The following is a 27,531-nucleotide window of genomic DNA, read 5'->3' as shown; positions in this document are numbered from 1 at the left end:
ATCTTTCCACATTCAAGCAGTCTGTGGGCCCAAGGCTTATAACCATTTCAAACCTGCTTGTGAAGTGTTTCTATTCTCACATATCACCACAGAACAGGGCACAGCCACTGCTTGCTGCATGACATACTATTTCAGCACCATTGGGAGTATCTAGTCTTTTCAGATCTAATGTTGATACTGACATCAGTTATCATTTGAATAAGAAATGGCCTACATAGGTTCCCACAGTTGAATACTTGGTTGGTGGCACTTATTCAGAATGTTTATGAGGCACAGCCTGGTTGGAGGAAGTATTCCATTCAAGGTGGGCTTTTAGAAGTTAAACCCTTAAGCTTCTTCCAGTGTACTCTCTGTGCTTCCTGATTGTGGTTGAGGAAATGAAATCCTATATCTTTACCTGCCTTGACCATGCTCTCTCTTCCTTAAGTTCCTTTTTTTCAAGGTATTTTATCACAGCAATAGAAAAATAACAAATGATGATTTCTTCCTACCGTGCTTCTCCTTTGTGGATTTTCTTAGTCTTTTTGTAATGGATTCTTATACATTAGCCTGATCATCATCCATTTTATTCAAATGCATCTTTCTAAATATTGTAAATCCTAATATCTTATTTGTCTCAAAAATATTTTCAGAGGTAGGTGAGAGAATCCTTTATACTTTGGTTTACTCAAACTTTTATTGAAATATATTGATTATATCTAATAAAGTGTTTTATTATTGATACTTTCATACATGTGTACAGATATATTAATAACAATAATAGCCCACATATCTTTCTTGTATTTTTCCCATTCTTTCTGATCCTATTCCATTTCCCAAATAGCTGTCCTTTCTATTTCCATATTCCTTTTCTTTGTTTGTGTGTTTTAACACAGGGAGTTCCATTAGGGTTGCTTATTGGAGCAAAGAAAAGGAGTCATTTGTTGGAACATGGGTACCTTACTAGTAGCTACTCTACTGAAAAAAATTTCCTTCCACCAGCAATGACTAACATCCTATAGGTGATGAAAGGAAGGTGGACTCATGTGCCCTGCCCTTGGTGACTGCTAACTGCCTATAAATCCTCAAAAAAGGGGTAAGGATTTGGGAGAACCTTATCTTTCCTTGATAGAATATTAAAGGGCTGAGATTTTTAAAGATCTTAAGCAGTAATCAAAGCCACAAAGTGCTGTGGCTGCTGTGTCATATCTAGAAGACAATATTCCACATCATTTTACCCTATCTTTAGGCTCTTAACACCATTTTCGTACATTCTTCCTTGATGTTTCCTAAGTCTATATTGCAGGTTATAGATATTTCATTTATGAAAGCACCGAAAGGGATCTTATTCTCAGCACTTTGGCTAGTTTTGAGTCTCTGAAATTACCACTGCCTACTACAAGGCACATCCTTTGATTAAGATGGCAGTAGAGATATATAAGCAAAAAAAAATGTATGGCTATTTAGAAGACAATTTAATGTTCACATCATGTCTATTTAGCAGAAAATCAATGAAAGCTTAAATACGAGGATCTATTACCTCCATAATATGGGTATTTAGCTTGTTGACTATACATGATATGAACTTTTCTCAATACAAATTTTATAAAAAAATGGCTATTTACCCAATAACACAATAGCCATTATTAACCAGTGAGCATATCTTGTAAGGCTGGTTGAAGTATATATCACAGTGTCCACAGCTGAGTAAGTGTTGATGACAATCTCCTAATAATAGCCTGACTAACACTGTGAGGGCTGTTCAGTAGGAAGGTATAGTCTAGGCCACTCCCAGCTTGTTTTCTTTATGTCCCACGACCAGCATATAAGGATGCCTGTAGCAATAGGGTCTTACCAACTACTTTTTGTAAGCAACTGACAACTGTGTCCTTAACCTGTGTTATTTGGATCCTTAGGCATTTTACAGGTAACAGCTCCTAGGGAAGTTTCTCAACAGTAGCAATGAAGGTTTCATTTAACAACCTATGACTTCTTTTTCTTGTTTTTTGTTTGTTTGCTGAGTGTTTTAATTCTTATACATGCTGAAATTGGCTATGGACCATGAGTAACATGATGAAAAAGCACTTTTACTGCAATATTACAAGTAAACTTCCCACTTTAATCCATTGAGGTTTTTGTTGTTTGATTTGTTTCATTTTAAATGAAAAGGAAGCACTTCTTTTTCTGTTATATAAAAAAAAAAACTACTAGGAAAAGTGAATTGTGGTATCTAGATTCAATCACTGACTTCATCTAGATTTTTGAAATTACTCGAGTTGATTTTCAAATAAGTATCTAAGAGATATAATCTCCAGGGAAATAGATACCAGCTGAAATCAGTGTTTTGAGTGCTCCGAACAGAATTCTAAATGGAAAACGTAGCCAGCAACAACTTAGGAAACATGTCTATATAATAGCTACAAGATGTTTGTGATTCAGTGTCCCATGGTAGACAAGGCAGATCCTCAGATCTCACATTCTTTATCTATTTGAATACTAAGTAATGAATTAGAGGAATGAAGACCGAGCATGTTTTCATGGATGACTGAAATGCTTGAAACTTGGCTAATAACATGCAGTTAGAAATCTCCAGTAACAGTGATTTTCTTTGTACTTTATTCATATGTAGAAGAATGATGACGTCTTCTTACTGAATCACAATATCTTGCTTTGTTTCAGACATGATGAATGTTCATCTTTTTTTAGTTGCTGTTTTTTTCTTTACTAGATATTTTCTGTATTTACATTTCAAATGGTATCCCTTTTCCTGATTTCCCCTCCAAATAAACCCCTATTCCTTCCGCACTTCACCTGCTCACCAACCAACCCTCTCCCACTTCCTGGCCCTGGCATTCCCCTACACTGGGTCATAGAGTCTTCACAGGACCAAGGGCCTCTCATCCCACTGATGACTAACTAGGCCATCCTCTGCTATATCTGAAGCATGAGCCATGAGTCCAACCATATATACACTTTGTTTCATGGTTTAGTCCCTGGAAGTTCTGGGGGGTACTAATTACTTCATATCATTGTTCCTTTTATGGGGCTGCAAACTCTCAGCTCCTTGAATTCTTTCTCTAGCTTCTCCATTGGGGACCTTGTGCTCATTCCAATGGATGGCTGTGAGCCTCCACTGTGGTATTAGTCATGCACTGGCAAAGCCTTTCAGAAGACAGCTATATCAGACTCCTATCAGCCAGCACTTTCTGGAATCCACAATTGTGTCTGGGTTTAGTGACTGTACATGGCAAAGAACCCCAGGTGGAGCAGTCTCTGGATTATTCTTCCATCAGTCTTCACTCCATAGTTTATCTCTGCAATACTTCCATGGGTATTTTGTTGCCCCTTCTAAGAAGGATCAAAGTATCCACACTTTGGTCTTCCTTCTTCATGAGTTTCTTGCAGTTTGTAGGTCATATTTTGGATATTCCAAGCTTCTTGGCTACTATCAATTATGAGTGAGTGCATACCATGTGTGTTCTTTTGTGATTGGATTACCTCATTCAGGATGATATTCTACAGATCCATCCATTTCCCTAAGAATTTCATAAATTCACTGTATTAAATAGCTGAGTAGTACTCCATTGTCTAGATGTACCACATTTTCTTTATCCATTCCTCTGTTGAGGAATATCTAGGTTGTTTCCAGTTTCTGGCTATTATAAATAATGCTGCTATGAACATGGTGGAATATGTGTCTTTATTACATGTATGAGCAACTTCTGGATATATGCCCAGAAGTAGTATTGCTGGGTCCATGGGTAGTACTATGTCCAATTATCTGAAGCAAGATTTGGATTTAAAATCATATCTCAAGATGCTGATAGAGGATTTTAAAAAGGACATAAATAATTCCCTTTAAAAAATACAGGAGAGCCCATGTGGTGGTGGCACACACCTTTAATCCCAACACTTGGGAGGCAGATGCAGTCATATTTCTAAATTCGAACCCAGCCTGGTCTACAAAGTGAGTTCCAGGACAGCCAGGTCTATAAAGAGAAACCTGGTCTCAAAAAAAAGCCAAAAAAAATATATACAGGAGAACACAGGTAAGGAGGTGCAAGTCCTTAAAGATGAAATGCGAAAATCTCTTAATGAATTACAGGAAAGCACAACCAAACAGGTGAAGAAATCAAACCAAAATCATCCAGGATCTAAAAATGGAAGTAGATACAATTAAGAAATAGAAAAAGATACAACTCTGGAGATGGAAAACCTAGAAAAGAAGTAAGGAGACAAAGATGCAGGCATCACCAATGGAATACAAGACATAGAAGAAAGAATCTCACGTGCAAAGATACCAGAGAAAACATTGACCCAACAGTCAAAGAAAATGCAAACTGAAAAAGATCCTAACCCAAAACATCCAGGTAATCAAGGACACAATGAAAAGACTAAATCAAAGGAAAATAGGTATAGAAGAGAGTGAAGATTTACAACTTAAAGGACAAGTATCTTCAACAAAATTATAAAAGAAAACTTTCCTAAACTAAAGGAAGAGATGCCCACAAACATAAAAGAAGCCTACAGAATTCCAAATAGTTTGGACCAGAAAAGAAATTCCTCCCATCACATAAAAATCAAAATACCAAATGCATTAAACAACAAAAAAAGAATATTGAAAGCAATAAGGGATAAAGATCAAGTAAAACATATAAAGGCAGGCCTATCAGAATTACACTAGACTTCTCACCAGAGACTATGAAAGCTAGAAGATCTTGGGGTAATATCATACAGACCCTAAGAGAGCACAAATGCTAGCTCAGGCTACTATACCCAACAAAAATCTCAATTACCATAGATGGAGAAACCAAGGTATTCCATGACAAAACCAAATTTACACAATATGTTTTCCACAAATCCAGCCCTTCAAAAAGGATAATAAATGGAAAATCCAACAAACAGAAGGAAACTGTACCCTAGAAAAAGCAAGAAAGAAATCTCTCAACAAAACTAAAAGATAGCCACACGAACAGAATTCCAGCTTGCCACGTCCACTCCAATGAAGTCTTGTGACAAGCCCAAAAGCTTGGTCAAAGACCAGAGGCAAAAGCTTCAAAGGAATCCAGTCTCTTAGAATTCATTCATAGCATCCCCTAACTCAGAGGTAGCCCAGATATGTCCTTGCAAACTTGTGTGCTAGATGCCCACCAAGATATGATTTACTATAGCTAAACAAAATTAGACATTGCTCTCTGACCTTTGCCAATGTTCCAACATCTTAGCCAATCCCTGGTTTGGAATTTCATAAAGAATGTTACCCATCCAGACTAATTGCCTCCAGCATTGTTAGGGAGATAGTAAAGGGGTTGGGCATTGAAGCTTACAGAATGGGAGACTTATCCCAGGGCAAGGTCAAGTAGAATTTTCATTTTCAGGCAGCTGAGCCACTCCTAGGACTTAGCAAGAATGAGACTTCCAGAGACAGTCTCTACTAGCCCAGAAGATTAGCATAGTGGGCATTTTACTAAGGATGGGTGACTCTTTTTGCCCAGTTTATGTGTGTGTGTGTGACAGTGTATTTCAAAGAGGATTCGAGATTTGTGTTTCAGGTGGCTTCAGATGTACCTCGCCAGCTGAGCTGCCAAATTTTTCCTTTCTCTTTTGTAATGACTGTAAAAGTCTGATGTCATTTTTGAGAAATACACTCAGATCCTGCACTTCCATGTGTCAACTGTTTGTCATCTGCCAAATTTTTGCCCACCTGACCAGAACTCTACTCATCCAATGGAACAAGGGATTCCTGCAGCAAAACCTGTCCATGGCACCAGCTCTAACAACAAAAATAATAGGAAGCAACAATTAATTTTAAGTACATAGTAGTGTGCACTTAAGTATCTAGTAATATACTTATACGTATATAGTAGTATGCATCTTAGTTTGTAGTAGTACATACCTAAGTATATAGTAATATACTATATATAGTAGTATACACCATAGTAGTTGGAGTATATACTTAATATTGGAAAGCTGAGTCACGTGGAAATCTGTTTTCAGGTTTTTGAGTAAACTCCACAGTGATTTCCATAGTGACTGTATGAGTGTGCATATTTCTCTTTCCCCACATTTTTTAAAAAAGATTTATTTATTTATTATATGTAAGTACACTGTAGCTGTCTTCAGACACACCAGAAGAGGGTATCAGATCTCATTACAGATGGTTGAGCCACCATGTGGTTGCTGGGATTTGAACCTAGAACCTCCAAAAGAACAGTCAGTGCTCTTACCCGCTGAGCCATCTCTCCAGCCCCCACATTTTCTTTTGGAATTTTTAAAAAAGTTGTAAAACTTTAAAAAATTTTAAGTTTATTATAAAGAAACCTCAAATAAATATATAAAATACACCAAAACTAATGACTTTCACCCTTTATAAAACTTAATGCAGTTATAAATAGTTAGAAATGGTATTCAAGAAGAAGCTGTAAAACTTCACATTAAATATGATAGTTTCAATATCATCTCAATCACTCAATTATCCACAACCAAACCCAAAACTCCATGACAGACTTATTTCTGATTTTTTTCTTAATTTGTCATTTGTAGATAAAAAGCTATTAATGTTTGTATGTTAATTTTATATTTCATCACTGTGATAAAAGTCTTTATCAGATCCAAGTATTTTCTGCTAAATGCTTTCAGAACTCTTATCAATAAAATTGTATCATCTAAAAGTAAAGGCACTTTGACATGCACATATTATACATTACCTATTATGTATTAAGCCTTTATATTTATATTTATATTATACATCACTCCCACCATCTCTCTCGCTTTTTCTGTGTGTGTGTGTGTGTGTGTGTGTGTGTGTGTGTGTGTGTAGTGGGGGAGTGAATGTATGATGAAATGTGCAAATGGAGGCCAAAGGATAATTTCCACTATGTGGATTTAGGGCATCAGGTTTAGCTGCAAACACCACTTCATCTTGAGTCATTTCACAACTCTTTAATGGGTTTGACTTTGTTTGATGTGTTCCTAAATTTGGTTAGAAATTAATTATTGAGAAGTTTTGCCTCTATGTTTATCATGGATTTTGGTCTACACTCTTCTTTTTTGATGGATATTTGTCTGATTTTGTATTTTGTCTGATTTTAGAAAAATACTGTGGTTGTGTGCCTTCTTTTATGGAATGTTTTGAGAACCTCTGAGTGAATGTCTGGTAAAATTCACCTGAGTTTTTTTTTAGTTAGAGATTATGTTAACTTTTAAAAATTCATTGCTTTTTATAAGCCTGTCTATTTTAAGGTTTATTTTGTTTACTTGTGGAAGTATTATCCTTGCATATATGAGTTTTTTTTTTTCTTCAGGTGTCTGGTGTCTAGGTTTTGATAGGACTTTGTGAACTACCAGCTACCAGAATCCTTGTCCTATAGTAGATCAATGAATGCTTTTAACTGCTGAGCCTTCTCTCCATCTTTACCTGCTTAATTGTTTTAAATGTATTATTAGTTTTGTTTTGGTAATTTTTATATATATACAAATTCATTCATAACTATTAGGCTTTTGAGTATAGTGGCATGCTTTTTAAAGTATCTAAAAATTTTTGAATTTCACTTATGCTGTCATAATGACTCCCCTTTCATGTCTTACTGTATTACTTTTAGCATTTGCTATTTTTTTTTTTTTTGGTTAGTACAGATACGATTTGATCAAGATAGTTTATTTTTGAAAGAAATAACTCTGTTTCATGAACTCTATATTGGTTTACTTATTGTGGCTGTTTCCTTTTCCCTAATATCTACAGTGATGTCACTCATCTCTTTCCAGCTACAAAGTTTGGTGTTTGCTTTGTTCTTTTCCCAAATCCCCAAGGTAAACCATTAACTACTGTATTAGCAATGTCTTTGGTTTCTTAATAGAGGTACTTTGATCTTTAAATATTTCTCTTAGAACTTTTTTTTTTCATTTTATCCCACAGGTTAAAGGTTTTGTTTTAGTCTTCATTTGATTGTAGGAGACTCTGTTTCTTAACTTCATCAAGAACTCATTCATTGTTCAGTTGTGAGTTGTTAAGTCTCCATGAGTCTGTTTTATTCTGGAATTTCTCTTTTCATTTATGTGTAGTCATTTCATTCTTGTCAAGTAGAATATAAGAAATTATTTTAACTTATATTGCTTAAGACTTTTCTTTGTGTCCTAATATATATCTACTTGAGTGATAGTTCCATGAACTGCTGAGACTAATGTGCATTCTGCAGTGTTTAGATTTAGTGTCTATAGATATCTGTTAGCCTGTTTTATTTGGGACATCATTTAATTCTGTTTAGTTTTTAATGAGATGATATGTCAACTGTTTAGAGTGAGATGGCTGTTTGTGACTTTATAACTAGTAGTATTTTCTGTGTAGAACTTGGTGGACCTGTGATTAGAATTGCACTGTCCTCTCCATGCATTATTCCTTTAATCAACATAAAGTGATGTTTATCATTTCCCACCAGATTTTGGCTCAGTGTGTTTGGTCAAATTAAATAAGCAATATTTGCTTGCTTTCTAGTTCCATTTGCCTGGAACACTTTGTTTGATCATGTAATTATAAGGTCTCGTCTATCATTTATCATAACATACAGCAAATATATACTTCTTACTTTTTAATATAATCTCCTAGCCTGTGTCTTTTGATTAAAGAATTTACATTTATGTATAGTTATCATTGAAAGGAATCTACTAATTCCTTTCATTTTGATGATTCTGCCAACATACACAAGCTGTTCTTTTGTTTCTAGTTTAACTAGTTTAACAGTTTGGTTTCTAGTTTCCTCTCATAAAATACTCTTACCAGAAGCAAATTAGGAGCAGAGTGTTTATCTGACTTAAACTTTCAGTTCAAAATCTACCTACAAGAGAAGTCAGGGCAGTATCTCAAGATGGAGCTGAACAGAAACCGTTATACAAATCAGCTTACTAAGAAGTTGTTGTACTGGAAGGTTTTGTGTGTCAACTTGACACAGGCTGGAGTTATCACAGAGAAAGGAGTTTCAGTTGGGGAAGTGCCTCCATGAGATCCAGCTGTGGGGCATTTTCTCAATTAGTCATCAAGGGGGTAGGCCTCCTTGTGGGTGGTGCGATCTCTGGGCTGAAAGTCTTGGGTTCTATAAGAGAGCAGGCTGAGCAAGCCAAGAGAAGCAAGCCAGTAAGAAACATCTCTCCATGGCCTCTGCATCAGCTCCTGTTTCCAGACCTGCTTGAATTCCAGTCCTGACTTCCTCTGGTGATCAACAGCAGTGTGGAAGTAAGCTAAATAAACCCTTCCCTCCCCAACTTGCTTCTTGGTCATTATGTTTATGCAGGAATTGAAACCCTGCCTAAGACAAATTGGTACCAGCATAGTGGGGTTTTCCTGTGACAACCTGACCATGTTTTGGGGAGAATTGTAGAGGGACTTTGGAACTTTGAGCTGGAAGAGCCACTGATTGCTAAGAACTCTTGGGATGTTCTGTAGGAGCTTGGAAGATCATGTTGAGAACAGTGCAGAAGACGGAGACCTGGCTTGTGAAATTTCAGAGGGAAGATTAAAGACTCTTATCAGGGCCATGTTGGTTTGATTGTGAAGATTCTGTGGTTCTGATTAGCTGGGGCTGAAGTATCAGCTGTGGTTAACACAATACCAGAACTACTAAAGTGAAAACTTTGCATTACTGGGACTATTGATGCTGGTTAGCTGGAGCTAAGTAATTAGCGGTGATTAAGAAGAGACCAGCATCACTGAGGTGACATCTTCTCAGAAGTGTTTTTTGAGAGGAAAGAGGCTGTGCTCCAGAGATAGCCAAGGTTATACCTTGTGCTGCAGCAGTACTTGGTAAAGTGTAAGAGTCACCTAGGTGGTACTGGTTTTGACAAGTACGAAGGGGTCATGAAGAGCCTCTGAGGCTTGGCACAGTGAGAGGCTGTGGAAGGCCATAAGTGAAGGTGCAGCATCAGTTTGCTGTTGATGGCCCAGGATTGAACGTGTCATGCAAAGGAGTTGAGGCTTGGCACCATAAAGACAGTCTATGAGAGGCTATTGGTAAAGCCTAGTTACAACAGTGTTTTGGGAATGCCAGTACCATGCAATGACCACCAAGGACAGCAGCAGCAGTGGAGTACAGGCATCTGGAGCACAGGAGACAAGATGTGTGCTACAAAAGGCAAAGCTGGAGCAGTGACCAAAGCCCTTAGAAGAGCCCAGAAGATCATGAGTTAGATCACAGATATAGGTTTTTCTTTTGATTGTGACTGTGCCCTGATATTTTTCCCTCTTGAAGGAAGAATGTATTTTAATGGAGCCCACAGTTAAGAGACTTTGAATTTTAAAAGATATTGGACATTTTAAATTGATTGAACTTTTATTGTGTAAAGACTGTGGGACTTTAGATATTGGGGATGAATAAGAAAATAAGGGTTGAGGCTTAATAGTGATGTGTTTGTGTGTCAAGTTGACAAGGGGTCAATTATACTGGCTGTTTTTGTGTGTTAACTTGACACAAGCTGGGGTTTGTGACCCTGACTAAGACAGAATGTCTAGTTGGTCATCAATGGGAGGAGAGGACCTAGGTCCATTGAAGGTTCTATGCCCCAGCGTAGGGGAATTCCAGAACCAGAAATCAGGAGAGTGTGGGCTGGTGAGCCAGGGGAGGAGGGCAGGGAACAAGATTTTGTTCTTTTTGTTGTTATTGTTGTTTGTTTGGTTTGTTTTTCAGAGGGAAAACTGGGAAAGGAGAAATCACTTGAAATGTAAATAAAGAAAGTAATTTTTTAAAATTAGCTTATTACTTTAATCAGAGTCTCACTCTGTTAGGTTTCTCATATAGATATGTTCCACATTTTTATGTTGTGGGCCCTAACACCTCAATGATCAACAAAGAAAATCACTCAAATACATAGTCATAGGCAAATCTGATGGAGGCAATCTCTTAACTGAGACTCTAAGGTAACACTGGGATGTGTCAAGTTGATTGCTGAAACTAACTTATGCTGCTGTGGTTTTAAGGATACAATTGTTTTTCTCAAGTCTATTTTGAAGAACAGTCTTGATGGCCATTAATTCATACCACACGTTTTTCAACATATAAAGTTTTTTATTTCTCCTTCAGTTATGACAAGTAACACTGCCAGGTATAGTACTCTTGACTTGTCAGTGGTTGTCTTTCTAGAACTTGAAATACAGATTTCCACCCTTCCTGCCTTTACAACTATAGTTGATGAATCTGTTATTCTCAGAGACATCCCTTTATATTTGGCTTAGCAATTCTCTCTTACTGACTTCAATATATTTTCTTTATTTACACAGTCATCAGAAGGGAGAGGTTAAACATGTAGGCCTTTGCTTTTTTGACTTCACCTAGATTTTTCCTCCATTATACTTCTCAAGATCCCACAGAGTAAGGAATAGTGCTGTCTACAATGTACATTATCCTTCTACATCAATGATTAACAATCAGGACAATGTTTCAAAGACATACAGACAGGCCAATGTTATCTTCATGATGTGTCATTAAGACAGTCTTCTAGGATATTTATAGATTATACCCTATTTCCTATTTCTTTTTTCCTCTAAAGATATTTTCTTTATTATTATTATCTGGGGTGTATATGTGCATAGTGTCTGTGTGGATACACACATGTCACAGAACATCAGTGAGAACATGAGGGCAATTTTGTGGAGTCAATCATTTCCTTATAATTTATGCAGGTTAAGAGAAAGATCTGATCATAGGGCTTATATGATAAGCACTTTTATACATTGAGCTATAAAACAATCCCACAAATCCCTTTTTAAAATCTATTTATTCTTTTATAATTTTGAATTTGTGCTAATTTCTGCTTTTTATTGTTCAAAAAATTTGCTCTTATATCTTTTTCTTGAAAATGATAGAATTAGAGTCTGGAGAGATGGCTCAATGGTCAATAGCACTTGCTATTTTATAAGAGGAATGGAGTCTATTTCCAAGTACTCACACCCTGAGTGGGTCATGACTTTCTATAACTCCAGCTTCAGAGCAACTGACATCATCTTCTCTCCTATGCAATTGTACCCACACATACGTGCAATCTCACATAAGAACACATAAGCATTTACAAGATAAAAACTTAAATTAAATCTTTATAAAACAGTTTATTAACTTCAACTTTCAAGGGCTTTCCATTTTCTCTGAATGTATATAATTGTAAAATGAGGTATTTCTTTCATTGATCTTCTTTCTAACTGTTAAAATACCTATGTTCTTTGGGTTCACTTATCATCTATATGATCTATCTTTGTATGAAATGTTTTAAATATATCTTTTAACATTTTAATAATTCCATATACTGCATAAATATCATATTCATTCCCTTCCCTGATTTCTTCCATATCCTCTTCTTATTCCATAAGCATGCAAATTTGTATATTCATTTTTTAAAGAATTATTTTTATTTTATGTTGAAGTGCCTTTTATATATATATGTATATATATGTGTGTGTGTGTGTGTGTGTGTGTGTGTGTGTGTGTTTGTGTTTGTGAAACACATGCATCTCTTACCTGCAGTGGCCAGGTGTACATTAGATCCTCTGGAACTGAAGTTACAGAAAATAGTGTGTCACCATATTAGACAGCCTCTCACTTCAAGTCCCATTAATTCTTAAAACTGTCTATTCCAATTAAAGCTGCCTATACATTTTCAGGTATATGAATATCCAGGGGAGTTGGGTAAACACTCATTAAATGAACTGGCTCTCTTAAGGAAGCTATCAATTGCTAGTAGTACCTCAAATTTGGCTCATTATGACCAACCTTTAGCTCCATTTGTCACTTAGTTTGGCTTAAACTTGTAAAGAACTTGCACATGTTATCACAACTACTGAGTTCATATTTCCAGCTACCGTGAAGTGTCCAGAAAACACAGTTTTAGTAAAGTCATCCACCACTTCTGCCTCTATAATATGTCCCAACCCATCCAAAATGATCCCTGAACATTGGAGAAAAAGGTATAATATAGCAACCCAATATAATGCTCACTACCTGAAACTCTCTTATTGTTTGCACATTTAAGAGCTGAGGGTTGATTAATATTCTGCTAGCAGCCTTCAGATGAAGATGTAGAACTCTCACCTCCTCCTGTACCATGCCTGCCTGGATGCTGCCATTTTCAAACATGATGATACTGGACTGAAACTCTGAAGGTAGGCAGACTTTGAGTGCGGGATCCACAGCCAGTCCCAAAACACCCAGAGGAAGCTCCACTCCCAGGAGCTCTAACATGCCCAAGAGCAAATTTCAGGAGGACACAACATTTATCCCAACACTGGGAGTAACTGGGACCAGCAGGGTCAGGCACACAGGAACTCTACCAGCCCAGTGGCTCAGTTTCCTCCCGGTCCATCTGGGCAGACCTTGGGTGCAATCTCCACAGCCAGTCCCAAAAAAACCCAGAGGAAGCTCCACTCTCAGATGCTCTAACAAGCCCAGGATCACAGGATTCCAGAATCACAGGATCACAGAAACACCCTGACTCTGAGGATTTCTGACACAAACAGGATCAAAGGAAGGACAGGCTCCAGTCAGATTTAGCAAGGGCAGGTTGCAGTAGAGATGACCAGATGGCAGAAGGCAGTTGTAAGAATATAAACAACACAAACCAAGGTCACTTGGAATCATCAGAACCCAATACTCTCACCATAGCAAGTCCTGAACACACCATCACACTGGAAAAGCAAAATTCAGATATAAAATCACTTCTCATGATGATGATACAGGACTTTAAGAAAGATATAAATAACTCCCTCAAAGAAATATAGGAAACCACAGGTAAACCGCTAGAAGCCCTTCAAGAGGAATCACAAAAATCCCTTAAAGAACTACAGGAAAACATAATCAAACAGGTGAAGGAAATGAACAAAACCATCCAGAATCTAAAAATGGAAATAGAAACAATAAAGAAATAAGAAAGAGAGACAACCCTGAAGATAGAAAAAATAGGAAAAAAAATCATGAGTTATACATGCAAGCATCACCAATAAAATACAAGAGATAAAAGAGAGAATCTCACAGCGGAAGAAACCATAGAAAACATTGACATAACAGTCAAAGAAAATGCAAAAAAGCAAAAACCTCCTAACCCAGAACATCCAGGAATTCCAGGACACAATGAGGAGACCTGTCCTAAGGATAGGTATAGAAGAGAGTGAAGACACCAAGGTAATGGGACAGTAAATATCTTCAACAAAGTTATAGAAGAAAACTCCCCTAACTTAAAGAAAGACATGCCCATAAGCATACAAGAAACCTACAGAACTCCAAATAGACTGGACCAGAAAAGAAATTCCTCCCATCACATAATAATCAAAACACCAAATGCACTAAACAAAGAATTTTAAAATCAGTAAGGGGAAAATGTCAAGTAACATATAAAGGCAGGCCTGGCCTATCAGGACTGCATGAGACTTCTCACCAGAAACTATGAAAGCTAGAAGATCCTGGGCAGATGTCATACAGACCCTACAAGAACACAAATGCCAGCCCAGGCTACTATACCCAGAAAAAATCTCTATTACCATAGATGGAAAAAACAAGATATTCCATGACAAAATGAAATTTACACAATATCATTCCACAAATCCAGGCCTACAAAGGATATTAGATGGAAAACATCAACATAAGGAGCAAAACTATACCCTAGAAGAAGCAAGAAAATAATTTTTCAACAAACACATACAAACCTAATTCCACCTCTTACAACAAACACAACAGGAAGTAACAATTACTTTTTCTTAATATCTTAATATGAAAATTAATATTGCCAACATATCCTAATCAATTGAAATCCAAAAATATGAGGAATTAGAAATTGGTTGATTGTCATTGAATGATCTCTCTAATTTGGTAATTGGAGAAATAGGTCCAATGTTGTACAATCCATATACACTTTCAGCTTGTCTGTTCATTGTGGACTCCTTCCCCCTTTGATTCATGGAATAAATAGGTGTTAGATATTTGAACTAGTGTCCTTCAAAAGTAAAGTTAATTAGCATCATTTATTGGCTTCTTCTTCCTGAGTTATCTGCTTTTAAAATTTTATTTAGACAAGTATTAGACCTTCCTATGTCATTTGTTGTGCTTAATTTATTTGTCATAATTTTTGTTTTACATAGTATTTTATTCTTTGAAAACTGAAAATGTAAAGATAGTATATCATGTTCTGCTAGATGTGTCAGTAAGCCCTCCAACACACTATACATTCTGCAATATGTCCATACCACAACTTGAAATTTTCAAAACAATACAACCCACTGAGGATAATTTGTTATGCTCATATGTGCATGGATGTGGGGCCATCCATGTGGACATGAGAAACATTAGAGTTGTCCTAGACCAGAAGAATGTGGAAGTCTTTCTCATCTAGTCATCATCAACTGCAAATACATCTTTAGTGAGGATTGGGTTTCAGGACACCCTCCCCCATCCATCCTGGGATATTAACAGACTATTTGTTATTCAGTTTTTCTACAGGCAACCATTAATGATATGAGCACATTTGCCTAACAGCCAATTCATGTTCAGAGGACAATATTCACAGAGGACAATTTCAAAACACTCTACCCCATTCTCTAACTTTTAATTTCTACTTCTTGTTCCATGATATTTCCTGATCCTTGGGTAGCGAGTGATAGAAATAACATCAATGACTGAGTACTCACAATTATGCTGTACATTTTGATCACTTATGTGTCTCTGCATTAACTAAACCTAGCTGCAAAAAAAAAACTCTAAAAAAATAAAGAACAGGTCAAATCCATGGGAATAAATACAAATTTTTAGATGGTAGTTTGACAATATGACCATTTAGTAAAATGAGAGTTGGAACCCTAGTTTATAACTATGACATCTCCAGCCATGGGTTCATGACCAGGTTTATAGTACCAGATATGAATTCGATCCCATGGCTCAAGCCTCAAATCCAATAAGACACCGTTTAAGTTACCCCATTGCAATTTTGTCATTATTGCACTACTTGGCATGTCTGAACAGACACATGTGAATTGTAGCATGTGAGATCAATGCAGGATAAGAGCATTATGTGAAAAACCAAGGACTGAAAATTGAAAAATAAGAAATGCAAAGGATACCCCCAAAGAGAGTTGCAGATCTGCCTTCAATACATATGCTACGGTAATTCTAAACCTCAAAGCATTCTCTCTGTCTCTCTCTCTGTCTCTCTCTCTCTCTCTCTCTCTCTCTCTCTCTCTCTGTCTCTCTCTCTGTGTCTCTCTTTCTCTCTGTCTCCCTCTTTCTCTCATACACATGCAGAAATGTGCCTTATTACCCTCACTATGTTGGTTTGATTATTAATGAGGTCGTATAGCTTTGATTCATACCTCCATTAGATTTTAGCCAACAGGTTGCTATACTTTCTTTCCAACACCATATAAAATACCATTCTCCCATCTCTGCCATCAAATCTTTCTGTCTTTCTAGTACACCTCACCAGGAGGCAGGTATTCCCAGAAATCCCCTCTTGATTTCTGTATTGGTGTGATAGATTTCCCCTGGCACATACTTCTGTCCTTGCAACTTGGCAGTAGGATACTCCTTATGGCATCAGTGATAAGTCTGTGTGGTAATGAGTTTATTAATGAACTTGATTTTATCAGTTCTCTATTTGTGTACTTGCCTCAAGCATCATGTTTAATGCAATAAATACAAACTAGTTAGATTTTTAATGAAGCTTTCTGCAGCAATTTTCAGAAAATGAAAAAACTCAAGCAGACTCTGTGTTAGTGCTTTGTAACTGACACTTTACTTCTCCCTGTACACAGTCATATATGGATCATGGTTTGAGCACATCTGTGGCTGGCTGTCCATGAGAGGATGGGACAACTTCTTGGTACTGTACTATGAAGACATGAAAAAGGTGAGCATCAGTCTTACAGTCACCACTCAGTTAAGAAGCAGACCCTAGTAATGAAGAAGTTTACTGAGAACTGTGGCATTTGTTTCTTTGCTTTGCTCTTTAAAATTAATCTTTTTATTAATTAAAAGAACTTTTAAATGTGAATGTATTTTGATCATATTCACCTTCTACTCAAGGCCTTCCAGATCCTCTATGCTTTCTTACCTACCCACATTTCAAGTTTTTCCTCTAAAGAAATCTAGTCCAACAAAAAGTCTCTCAAATCAAGAAAAGAAAATATAATAGAATGCAATATAAAATAATGTGCTGGATAGATGTGTGTTAACATGTCACAAGCTAGAATCACCTGATCAGAGGGAACTTTAATTATGAAAAGGCCTCCACAAGGTGCCCTGCAGGCTGTTGGCAAACCTGCAATGCACTTTCTTAATCATTGAATGAAGCGGGAAGGCCCAGCCCCTTGTGAATGCTGCTGTCCTTGGGTTCTTCAAGAAAAAGTAATTGCATATACCATGATGAACAAGCCAACAAGCAGCATGCCTCTATTGCCTCAGCATCAGCACCAACTACCAGGTTCCTGTGCTGTTTGACTTCTTGTCATGACCTCCTCCAATAGTGAACAATGCTGTACAAGTGTAAACCAAATGATGTGTGATAAAACAAAGACTATCACATCAAAGTTAGAAAGCCAAACCAACAAAAGGAAAGGAGTCTGATTGAAAGTACTAGGATCAGAGACCCACTCATTCACTCACTGAGGAATCTCAAGAAAACACTAAATGGGAGGCAATTATACAGACACAGAGTATATAGGAAAGAACCACCCAAGCTCTGTCTATGCTGCTTCAGTCTCTGAGGGTGTATATCTCTTGGTGAGCTCAATTTTCTCTTGCCTGTACAGTCTTTCAGCCTCTTTTCAGAAAGGTTCCCTGAGCTCTGGAAAGAGGGATTTGATGGAGACATCCATGTAGGGCATCTTGTTCTCTATAATATATGTCTATAAGCTTCTATATTTGTCCCCATCTGCTGCAAGAGGAAGTTTCTCTGATGATGTGTAAAAAAGGCACTGATCTATGCATATAGCAGAATATCGTTAGGAGACATTTTACTGCTATGTTTCTCTTTTTCTTTTTTAAGAGCATTATTTGTTTTTTCCATAGGTCACTGGGTTATCTAGTCTCAGGTTCTTGGTCACCCAAACAGTTTAGTATATGGGCTCCATCTCATGCAATGGGAGTTAAGTCAAATCAGTTATTGGTTGGTTATTGCCATAAGATTTCAACCATGACTGATCTAACTAATCTCATAGAGTACACCACTATAGATAGAAGGATTTATGTCTAGTTTGATGATTGCGTTTCTCTTTGTGGGGCTTGCAGAGTGTCTTTCTGTACTCAAGACATTGGAATGTAAGAGTGGAGATTCTCTGTAGGGACCAGCTTGACATCTTCACATTCACAAATTTGTATAGGTATTGTCTTTAGCAATGGCAGCTTGCTTTCAGTTTATTGAGATCAAGTTGTACTCTAAGCAACAGTCTGAGTTTTTGAGAGGGATTCCCATGGGGACCATTTGGCCAAAAACTCAATTAAGTGTAACCCAATCCTAGTAGTAGAATTTTTCATTCTTTCTGTCTTTGTGACATGAGATGGCCATTATATGGTGTTTTCACTTTGATAACCTTTGGATATGCATAAATTTTAGGAAGTTTCCACTTTACCAGGTTTCAATACTACTTCTCAAATACCTCTTAATTTTACTGGTCTCTCCCTGTACTCCCTTCCACAACCCCTCTCCCTTCCCCTTTCCCACTTTATTCCCCCATCCTAGCCCTTGCACATCCTTTCATAATTTGTTCTTTACATTTAATGTTTTGACTATTATGTGTTATGGGAACTTTTTTCTGGTCCAATCTACTTGGTGTTCTGTATACCTATGAATTTTGATAGGCAGCTCTTTCTTCAGGTTATTATTTTTTCTATAATTTTGTGGAACATACTTTCTGGGCATTTGAAATGTGTTTCCTTTGTTTCTTTTATTCTGATTATTCATAGATCTGGTCTTTTCATAGTAGTAATGCAGAATTTCTGGAAATGATGTGCCAGGAGTTTTTCATATTTAATATTTTCTTTAATGTACTTATTTATTCTATCATGTTTTCAATAAAGAGCTGTATTCTGTCTATTGTACTTGTTGGTGAAGCTTGCCTCTGAGATACCTGTTTGAGTTCCTAAAATTTTCATTTTAAGATTTCCTTCATTTTGGATTTTTTGAATTGATTCTAATTATACTCAGGTATAAATCACTTTAATCCATTTCTTCACACTGATTCTTTGTGGTTTCATTGATTCTTTAAGGGATATATTAATTTCCTTTTAAAAGACAACTATTTTATTCATACAAGCTGTTTTAAGGATATTATCATTGTGCCTCAGCTATGGTGAAATATTCAGGACCCGCTGTGTTATGATTGCTGGACTCCAGTGGAGATATATTGTCCTGGTTGTTAATGATTTTGTTTTTACACTGGCATTTGGGCATCTTATATTAAGAAGATAATAATTCTAGGTGCTGATATCTGGTCTTGTCTTTATTGGGTGGGAGAATATTTCTCTCGCTTCTGTTTCACTCTGGTTATTAGGAGAATGTGGTAGCTCTATGTAACCTGTAAGAATTACATTGTGGTATCAGGTAAGATGTATTTATGGGCTGTGGGACCTGAGAGTTAGAAATGGTGCTAGGCTGAACTCCATAGAGAGACTTCACAAGAGGGAGGAAAACAGAGTGATCCAGCAGGATCTCCTTAGTCAGTCTCCTAGGAATGGGGCCATATAGTGAGAAGAGGCCACAGCAGAAGGTTTGATAAACAGGTGGGGATGAGACTCAGGGATTGAATTTGAAGAATGGAAGGAGAGATGAAGTTCTGAAGGTGTAACATAATTGGTTCCTTTGTCATAATATGTTATGGCTTCCTCAGGAGTGCATTCTGGTGTTGGAGGCAAAGCAACTCACCCCCCAAAGTTTGGTGTTTACCTGCAGAGATAAGTATGAGACTGGGTGATTGGACTTTGAGACACATAGGGAAAAGAGAAGATATATCTGCTAATAGTCTACCTACTTCCCTGGCCTGAGTGGTTTGTGAGTTCCCCTGGAGTGATGAACTTGGATACATGAACTTAATCCAGTGAATGGAGGGAGCAATTTTAGAAGGGAAAAATCTTTGGATCCACTAGAGAACATAAGTGCTGTCACAGGTTTTCTGCTGCAGAGCTAAGGATGAGACTTGTGCGTGGAATCTAGAAAAGCAGTAGGAAAGGGGAAGATCTACTGTCATCCTACTTGCTTCACTGAAGGGATGGAGAAAGATAATTATTAATAAAAAATTAAAGTTCAGCCAAACAAACACCAAAGATAAAATTATTCAAAATAATTTGAATTCTTAGTGTTAACTCTCAGGAAGAAAAATGTTTACATTAAAGAAAAACTTTCATAACTCTCTACTTCCCAAATGTAGAATCTTTTAATTAATCATCATGAAATTCAGTTTTCCCTAGAAAGAATCACTACCTAGCTATCTGTTGCACACTAATGCAGATTGACAAAAGTCTCCTTTCTTACCATCTAACACATTTTTTCAGTTATTGTCATGATTGCTTACCTTCATAAAAATATTAAGTGGAAATATGGTAAATATGTAAAAAAAAGTTTTAAACCAATAAGACCTCATGGCTACAGGGTGGGGCTAGGATTCAAAGCACAATTTTAGGGATCCTAAGATTTTGCCTTGTAATGGCTGTATCCTAGAATTAAATTAATCATAGTAGTACACAGATATTATTACAACAGTTGGAGACAGAAAAATTGTGAATGTGATGCCCACCTATACTGTAACCTGAGATGCTTACTCAAAAAAAAATCTCATTATTTCCCCCAAGTAATAAATATTGAGAACAGTTTTATGAAACTGTTGTAAAATCTCTATTGTTCTCATAGCCTAAGAAAACAATATTATCTGGCACAGACTTTAATCTCTGTTGAGGTCTTTGTGTACATTTCTTCATTTGCCTTGATCATTATCTAGCAACATTTCTATAAGGTTCTTTAAACATCCCAGAGCAGATTACGTATGGTTGTACATACTTTCGATTCCAGGACTTGGGAGGAAAAAGCCAGATAGATAGATGTTAGATCTCTATGAGCTTGAGGTATAGTGGTCTCCATAGCAACTTTTATCACACAAGAAAAAACTCCATAGTGAGGCCCTGTCTTAAGAAAAAAAACCACAGTATACTTAGTGAGTGTATTGGCATACAACTTTGACCACAACAATGTGGAGATAGAGGCAGGTGGGTTTGAAATTTAAGGACATTATCCTCAGCAAAGTGATGTTTAACCTTGGTTGTAGGAGACAATGTCTGTAATATTTTCTCCTCTCTAAACTGAAACCTCAGCCTCTGTCTTTTAGAGAACAGAGATCAGCCACATTCAAAGCCCACTCAATATATAAATGTTGTATGTGAGTTCTTCCTCCATCTCTTCCATGGCTTTATTTGTCTAAACCCCACTCATGCTCTCTCATTTGCTGATGCATTCCTTCCTATCCCTTTTCTAATCCTCTATACACAGATGCCTTATTTCCATCTTTATCTCAGAGCTCTCTATTTACCACCCTAATTTCTGTTTCTTCTTCTTTTAGGATACAAAGAGAACCATAAAGAAGATCTGTGACTTCCTAAGGAAAAAATTAGAAGTGGATGAGCTGGATCTTGTCCTCAAGTACAGCTCCTTCCAAGCCATGAAAGAAAACAAAATTTCCACTTTTACTCTTACCAATGAAGATGTGGTTACTAATGGCTTGAAGCTCATGAGAAAAGGTAAAGATATTGTCTAGCTTCAGAATATGCTGGAACATGTGAAGGGCTTATTGTACCAATGGATTGCTAAGAAGTTGTCGAGAATATATTGAGAGTCACTGATTGTCACTGACAGCTTCTCACAGACATTACAGTGGAATGTTTTTATGGAGAAGATGTGGGCTTCAGATGCTCTGAAAAGTTGATTTATTCTGAGAGACAAACTTGAGATTGGAAAAGATGATGTCCAATAACTTCAATGAAAATATGAGAAAGTATTAATGTTTGTATGAGGCATTGTAACGTTCCCTGTATCATTATCCTTGACTCTAAAATATAAATAAGAATAATGCAGTAAACCAAAGATATATCTTAAATGATTACCGTAGAACCACAAAAATTACATGGACAGTTGGAAAAGATATTGAACAGGTCAAGATTGCTGCCCCAATATAGGCCTACAGTAGACCCCAGAATGACTAAGAAAATTTTCTAGCACTAAAATCTGATGGTATTTGCCAACCTATGTTTAGATTGTTAGGTTCATGACCCCTCTCTTCTTTCTTAATTATCTCTCCAGGAAGGGGAATTTCAATCCTCTCTATTTCTGTGCCACCTCTCTATGCTAGAAGCAGATTGTGTGTGTAGTTTCATTTCTGTACAGTTCTAGAATAACTTTGCCAGAATGAATCATACCCTGAGCCTCATCTAGACCTGATTAGGTAATGATAGGTGAGATGGAACTCAAAGTAGAAGAACAAAAGTGTCAGTCATCAGATATTTAACAATGAATAAAAACATGGGTATAAATGAAGGAAGTAAAGAGTTATGGGTTTAATTTTCTTTACCCATAATTTGAATATTTTAGCCTGTACCTTCAGTCCTCTTTTGATTCAGAGTATAAGATTTGAATACTAAGAATATAAAGATATCAGGAGTTTTCATAGATAAAATGAAGTCAAATTAGTTACTAGACTGTATTTAATCCAATACTTTTATTATCATAATAGAAAATTTTGACTCAGATTTAAACATAATGGTATGTCACCACTCACTACAAGAAAATGAGTCTTTATACATTAAATCTTTATACACTAAAGACCAAGAGCTCTAGAAGAATACACTGCTGTTGCTAGATGCCCTCAGACTCCTGAACTCTAGACCCTGTAGAGACATATTTCTCTGAACTAGAACTGAAGATCTCATATAAGAGAAGCAGCGTGCTCTTAGATTTCCTATAATAAATCAAAATTTGGGAGAGGAAAAGCAGTATATGAACATAAATGTCTGTTATTAAATACCTAAAGAAATGAAAAAGCTCTATTAAATTGTGATGTAGAATAGATGACAGGAAGAATATATATTTATATATATACATAAGAACAGTAGCTATAATATAGTTCTGTCAAAATACTTGATCAGACAGCATAAGTGTCTTGAAATTTATTTATCCTAGTGATTATATGTAGCATTTTTTTCCATTTGAAGACAACTCATATTTTAGGGATTATTTTTCTTATACTAACATGACATATATCTAGTATGCCATGTACCTCTGGAAACCAGGTCACTGATGGGGGACACCAACTTCACTACCCGTTTACTTCACTCTTTCATTATAAAGGATAATGAAATAGATATGTCTGGAAACAATTTTGAAAGGAAAAAGTATATAAAGATAATATTTGTCTGATCAATTAATTCCTCTATCAAATTGGTGCCATTTTTTTAATCATGACAGTATGAACAAATCAAAGATTAATGCTAAAAACAATTTCATTATTTACCATTAGATAACTAAATCCCCTAAATCAAAAAGCATTAAAAAGCTGTATTAAGTGTTAGACTTGCCTTAGCCAGGAAGAATTCAATAGACCTATTTTCCCATATCCTTTAATTGTTCGTCTCTCAAGATACAAGTTCAATATCTTTTATTGCCTCTGGAGATCTACTTTGTCAGCTTTACCCAGGAGACTCAATCATTCAAGTTCTTGAGATGAATCTGGTCTAAACCTCCAAACAATAATTTTCCACATGCAATTGTAGTTATTGTAATTCCATATTTAGACACTGCAGAAAATGAGAGATGTTCACCCTCATTCAGCCAATATTTGTTTGACAAGAATTTTGTAAAGGCAATGCTGCAATCAAGACATGTGTAGGAAGTTTGTACCTTCTGACAAACCTCAAAAGTCCCAGCCCACATTACTTCACACTGTATGGTTACAGAACACAGTATCTGGGACATCATTCATTTTCACTGGTATCTTCAGAAGACATTGGTCAGAGACACAAAGGGAAGATAACCTAAGGACAGAGGAAGAAGCCTGCCATCTGCAGCCTCCCCCCAAAAAAGCCTACAACGGTCTGGATAACACCCTGATGTGAGACCTCCAGCCTCCAGAACTAGGAGGAAGTTCGTTTTCTTTCTTTCTTTCTTTCTTTCTTTCTTTCTTTCTTTCTTTCTTTCTTTCTTCTTTTCTTTCTTTCTTTCTTTCTTTCTTTTTAAATCTTCTTTATTTTTTCTATCTTATTGGATATTTTCTTTACTTATATTTCAAATGTTATTCCCTTTTCAGGTCTTCCTTCTGGAAACCACCTATTCCTTCCCCTTTCCCCTGCCTCTTTGACAGTTCTCCGCCACTCACCCACCTTCCCATCCTGGCATTCCCTTACACTGAAAATAGAAATCATATGTTAGGATTATCCTGCCTTCTAACATGCAAGAGATTGGAGAAATTTTGAAAGAAGGAAAAAATAAATATGCATCTATATGATACACAGGAATTTGATATAGGTGTATTAAAACTCCATGTCTGTACCTCCAAACATGTGGTTTTCTCAGATGAATAGATTTATTTCATTGGGAAGCTGTATTGAATTTGTTCCAATTTTTGTAGTCCAGCATCTATCTGGTTTAACTTATCAGGATCCAGGTATGCTGTGGAAAACAATAAGAAAATACATTCTAATAATGAAGAAAATAAGGAACTTGAGAGTGGCAATGGACACTGATAGGTACCACCTTATTAGATGACATTTTCATATTCATATCAAGGTAGGGTATATTACTTGAATATGCTGTATAAGAGGTTTACATTTTTATGAATTCTTTATATTTTCTTTAATACAACCCTCTGGGGAATTAAAATTAAGTTATGTGATGATACAGAAAAAAAGTAATGTGATAAAAGAAAAGCACTACTTCTATTGTCAATCTTTTTGGATTCAAATACACATTTATCACTATATCACTGGGTGACATTTCAAAGACTAATTTTCCCTCTGTAAAATAATAGCACTGCATATACCTTTCTCATGTATTCATGAATTCACTAAAAGAAAAGTCCACAGTAAATATGTCTCTATGTCTGGCATTCTTTGCAAAATGAACCATTTAGTAATTTCAGAAACACTTTCTTTTCAAATATATTAGATGCATATTCTGTGTGTATATTCAAAGCACAAGTGCATGGAACACATCACAGTGCCACAACTAGGAAATGAAGCAAGGATGGGGCATGCTGGGTTACAAATGAAAGATGGGAAGAGAAGGCTACAGTGTCATTAATATGGAGAAAAAGAGCAAGATGTAATTGTGTCAAAGGTATTAGCCATCTGGGCTGAAGGAAGACACAAAACAGCATGAGCAGCTGAACAATCTCTAAGGCACAAACTACAGACATTCTGGAATGGAGTGGGGAAAACCCAATGTACAATCAGAAGAGACAGTGCTACAAAGGACAGAGTCTGAAATTATGGAGATCCCATGCATCAAAAACACCATGGCTCAGTGAAACAGAAGTCCTGCAGTGTCCTCAGCTGGTAGTGGCTGTGTCCCCTGTCTCTAGTGGGAAAATCAAGACAGTCAAAATGCTGCACATAACTGTGTGTATCTGCAGCACTCATGTGAACCCACACACATAAATAGAAACTATTTTAAGATATTATTTAAAAGTTGCTTGCATGCGGTGATGAACTTCTAAAAGTAAATAATAAGATGTGCACAGAACAATTGAAGTCTGTTTGGATCATTGATATGGTAAACACTGTTGAGTTGGATAGCATGATGGGAACAGGTTTGATGGGAATCTGGAATAATCTGGATATATAAGAAAGTCAAGCAAGTGCTGTCACTGTTAGATTGTCTAGCATAAAGTTTGAGAGAAAAGGGACATAATTTCCAGAGAAGGAGAAGTCTGTATATATGGTTTCAGGGCTTAAGGATTTTTTATAGAAAACGGTTGTGTGATTTCTTGACTGTGTGTTCTTTATCCAATAAATGGTAAGAATATGATGGAAGGAGCTATAGCAGTGTTGTGACCTTTCTTAATCAATCTATGTATCTGCTTCACATTTACCAGGCACAACTGGGGACTGGAAGAATTACTTCACAGTAGCCCAAGCTGAAACCTTCAATAAAGTATTCCAGGAGAAAATGGCCAGATTCCCTCTAGGGATGTTCCCATGGGAATAAGTTTTCAAAACTTTTAAATATTTTATGAACACTAATGTTTATGTTCTTGTTGTTCTATACCTGAATAACTGAATGTGGTCATAGAATAAATCCTGTTGTGGAATTGTGAGGATGAGTTTTTAAAAGATAGTGTAACAAATACTACTAGTAGCAAAAGTAATGGTGGTTTGGGGGTAGTAGTGAAGGTGGTGGTGGTGGTGGCAGTAGTGGTAGTGGTGTGTATACTTTTCTGTTTTTAGTGCCTTCAGAAACCAGAAGAGTGCATTGGTTCCAAGGGACCTACAGTTGCATGCAGCTGTAAACTTCCTGCTTTGGGTCCTAGGAACTGATCTCAGGTCCTCCACCTAAGCAATACAGTACTACTAATATCTCTCCATCTTTGAAAGTCATCACATCAGCCTAGAAACTAGGAGTCTTGAATCATAAAATATTTGCTACTTTTATTACAGTTTTGTTGTGTATTATCTGCAAATTTTAATTTACTTCATAAAATTCTAGCTTTAAAACATTTTATTTTCATTTAAATAAATCATTTATTTGGGATTTTATTAACTTAGATTGGTCATGACAAAAGTTTCTAAGTGTGATGCTATGGAAATTAAATAAGTATTACTCAGTATTTATGTATTTATCATTCTTTGAATGAATACCGGCTTAATTACTTACTAAAGAAGCATGTATGTATATTCTTTTATACTTTATTTATTTACATTTCTACTTCTCTCATTTGGAAACTTCCTATCCCATCCTCCATCCCCATGACTCTATGAGGGTGCTACCACAACCACCCACCCACTCCCATCTTCCTGCCCTGCCATCCCCCTACACTGGGACATCGAACACATCCAGGCCCAAGGGCCTCTCTTCCCACTGATGTCAACAAGGCCATCCTCTGCCATATAAGTGGCAGGAGCCATGGATCCCTCCATGTGTACCCTTTTTGGTGGGTCAGTCCCCAGAAGCTCCAGGGCGTTCTGGCCTGTTGACACTCCATTGGGCTGCAAACACCCTCAGCTTCTTTAGTCCCTTCTTCAACTCCTCCAACTAGGACCCTGTGTTCAGTCCAATGGTTGGTTGCAAGCATCTGCCTTTGTATTTGTCAGACTCTGGAAAAGCTTCTCAGGAGACAGCCACATCAGTCTCACATCAGCAAACACTTCCCTGCATCCACAATAGTATCTGGTTTGGTGACTGTATATGGGATGACCAATATTAACTTATCAGTGAGTACATACCATGTGTGCTGTTTTGTGACTGACTTACCTAATTCAGGATATTTTCTAGATCCATCCATATGTCTGTGAATTTCATGAAGTCATTGTTTTTAATAGATGTGTAGTATTCCATTGTGGAAATGTA

The 27,531-nt window shown here is 36.7% G+C and overlaps 1 pseudogene; it reads left to right on the top strand.

Moving 5' to 3' along the window:
• The window catches only part of LOC116100377, a 37,893-nt pseudogene extending 11,721 nt beyond the window's left edge, over positions 1-26,172 (top strand).
• Positions 26,173-27,531: the final 1,359 nt, after the last annotated feature.

Source organism: Mastomys coucha, unplaced genomic scaffold, assembly GCF_008632895.1.
Source record: "Mastomys coucha isolate ucsf_1 unplaced genomic scaffold, UCSF_Mcou_1 pScaffold21, whole genome shotgun sequence".
Classification (NCBI taxonomy): Eukaryota; Metazoa; Chordata; class Mammalia; order Rodentia; family Muridae; genus Mastomys; species Mastomys coucha.
This window is presented reverse-complemented; position numbering and strand designations above follow the sequence as displayed.